This window comes from Orcinus orca, chromosome 5 (genome assembly GCF_937001465.1).
Source record: "Orcinus orca chromosome 5, mOrcOrc1.1, whole genome shotgun sequence".
Taxonomy (NCBI): domain Eukaryota; kingdom Metazoa; phylum Chordata; class Mammalia; order Artiodactyla; family Delphinidae; genus Orcinus; species Orcinus orca.
In genome coordinates this window covers 18,542,322-18,545,562 of record NC_064563.1, presented here as the reverse complement: position 1 = coordinate 18,545,562, position 3,241 = coordinate 18,542,322, and the positions used below count along the sequence as shown (strand labels likewise).

The 3,241-nt window shown below is 37.3% G+C and overlaps 1 pseudogene; it reads left to right on the top strand.

Moving 5' to 3' along the window:
• Positions 1-2,026: 2,026 nt before the first annotated feature.
• Positions 2,027-2,913, top strand: LOC101289795 (ferritin light chain-like; annotated as a pseudogene).
• Positions 2,914-3,241: the final 328 nt, after the last annotated feature.

Here is a 3,241-nt window from a genome sequence, read left to right as displayed (position 1 = left end):
TATGAACCAACCAAAATAGCTTACTTATAAAGACTAATAGCTCACTTCAAGACCTTCTCCTTATCATGTCCACCGAACCAAAGCTACTTTGTTATAAATTTTGCCAATCCCAGTTTCCTCCCTTGCAGTATCAGCCTTAAAAATCACCTAGGGCCCTATATACTTGCTCCTGGAAATTCTCCCTTCACAGACCTGGCTAAAAATCTATCATAGTGGTGTTCTTTCTTACTGTAAGTCTAACAAACTCAGATTTGCATGATCAACATGTGTTTCTGATGGTCTTTTGGTGGAGCTAAAGGCCAATAGTAGCCTTAAAATGAATTTGACATATACCCAGCTTTGAAGAAAGTATATCTGATGTAGGAAAGCAACTTTTGTGTTATTTACCTTAGATTTTATTCTTCTCCCCAAATATGAGGAGGCATGAGTAATTTACAAAAACACGAAGTATTTTTGTTCATTTTTAAAGTGACAGCTAAAGTTATCAATTTTTTCCCTTGCTTCCTCTGTTAAGAATTACTTCCTCATATTTTCATACTCAAATTTATTGACTGGTATTACCTTAAAAATAACCATTTATTTCATTTATCTTTAACAGCTTTATTAGGGCCCATTTATTATAGGACATGTACATTTCCTCTAAAAGAATTCCCAAGACATAAAACCACTGTCTCCTTTTCAAAATGTTTTAACCTAATGAATATCCATGAGAAAGAAAATATACTGTCACCATTCTATTACAAGATGTTATTTATAGAAATTTTATATATTTCAGTTGCTTTACTATATCAAGTTACAACTGGTTGTCATCATCTCTGAAACCTGAAATCTATAATCTATGTTGGATGAATGAAACAAAAATGAAAAGAAAAGTAAAATAAATGCTTGGTAAATAAATAAATGGATAAATGAATTGTTATAAATTGACATAATTCCAGGAAGCCACAGGTGCCTAAGTATTTCAATGAATATGTTGTCATTTTAAGAATTACTGACTGCCAATCTTTCTTTATCTCTTATCCTTCAAAAGGCTCATATCCATCTACCTTTGTGTGCTATTTTAATCATTATTTTTTATAGCCCATATGTTTTATTTTCCATTTTCCTTTATTGTTTCCTTTTAGCATTACTTACTTGTTTCCTTTTGTAGTTTATTTGATCCATCAGGATCTTATAAAGAAGGTATTTTTTAAATTAATTCAACATTGCTAGGTTCTCATTAACTTCATTTCATATGCTTAGCATAGCTTCGACTTCTTATTTACACCTTAGTGCAAATTTCTTCACTTTCTTGGAGTTTAAGTAAAAAATGGTATACAACATTGTAAATCAACTATACTCCAATAAAAATCAATTTTAAAAAGGTAGAATAATTAAAACACAGCATGGAACAATAAGGGAAAAACTACTGTTTTTAGATACTAGTTGTAATAAGTGATAAAGAAATTTTTAAAAGGAAATTCTATATTTACATAGATGAGATAAATATAAAAATTCTAAAGGAAAAACACTAAATAAGAAGAAAGTAATACATACATTAAAGACATATGAAAAAGTACATTTAGGTGAATTAATTTTCATTGCTTTAAATCACAAGACAAAGTTTGGCATTCAGTCTTCTAAATAAAATGGTTTTTAGCTATGTCTTGATCAAATGTCACATTAGAGACTAGAACACCGTATGGCTCATAGTAGAGGCTCAATACATGTTTCTTCAAATATATCTAACAAACTTACCAAAAATTGTGATGTTAAAATTCTCTGTCCTCAGCAAATGTTAACAGATTGCAGAAGGCCACAGGCTTCTGGATTAAAGTATCATTAAGGGAACAGCTGCCACTATTTTTAATGAGGTTCCTTTTCCAATGACGTAAGCAAAATTATTAGGTTATAGGTTTTCTAATACCCAATATCAGCCTGATCATTTTCACTGGTAAGAGCAAAGTTTTTACAAGTCCTCCTTCTCTGAAACCATCAAAGATTACAATGACTACCCCTAACTGTTAAGGCCATTTGGAAAGCTGATATGTCTCAAAACCTCAGAAGGGATACTCCTATAGGTAATGGACTTTATTCAAAGAAGTCTGATTTCAACTCAATCCAAAAATCATTTCTTAGTTCTCATTGTGTGCAAAGCTTTGGACCAGGCACTGAGGGGCTATGGAGACCAGAAGACACAGAGGATGATCTTAAGGAACTTGCCCTCAAGGAGCTGGCCTTCGAGTAAAAGAATAATAAACACAAATAGGCAGTGCACTCAGCAGTCCCACAGATCTCTCTCTTGCTCCAACGATGTTTGGACGGAACAGACCGCAGGGACATCCCTTGCTCCAGCCTCTGACCACTCTTCAACCTTTTTTCCAGTCACAACCTTTGGAATCCACCACTCAGCTATCCTTCATCACCAGAACTAGCCAACACCATTTTTTGAGCTTAACTTCTTATTACCGATCAACCATGAGCTCCCAGATTTGTCAGAGTTATTCCACCGAGGTGGAGGTCGCCATCAACTACCTGGTCAATATGCATCTGCAGGCCTCCTACACCTAGCTCTCTTTGGACTTCTATTTTGACTGTGACTATATGGCTCTGAAGGGCATGGGCCACTTTTTCCATGAATTGGCTGAGGAGAAGCGCGAGGGTGCCGAGAGTCTCTTGAAAATGCAAAAGCAGCACGGTGGTCGTGCCCTCTTCCAGGATGTGCAGAAGCCATCTCAAAATGAGTGGGGTAAAACCCAGGACACTATGGGAGCTGCCATTCTCATGGAGAAGAACCTGAACCATGCCCTGGGTTCTGCCTGTGCAGGCCCCCACCTCTGTGACTTCCTAGAGAGCCACCTCCCAGATGAAGAGGTGAAACTCATCAAGATGGGTGACCACCTGACCAACCTCTGCAGGCTGGCTGATCTCTAGGTTTGCCTGAGCAAGAATCCCTTCAAAAGGCTCATGCTCAAGCACGACTAGGAGCCTCCGGAACCCAGTGGCCTTTGAGGAGCCCTCTCTGGTGTCAGGGCTTCTGCCTGAAGCCCCTCTCTGTAGCCACTAGGCAGCTATTTAACCACTCTGGAGCACTCTCACCCAAGCCTTGGACCAAATGGAAACAGTAAAGCCTTTTGAAGCAAAAAAAAAAAGAAAAGAAAGAAAGAAAGAAAGAAAGGAAGGAAGAAAGAAAGGAAGAAAGGAGGGAGGGAGGGAGGGAGGAAGGAAGGAAGGAAGAAAAGAAACACAAATAACTGTAATT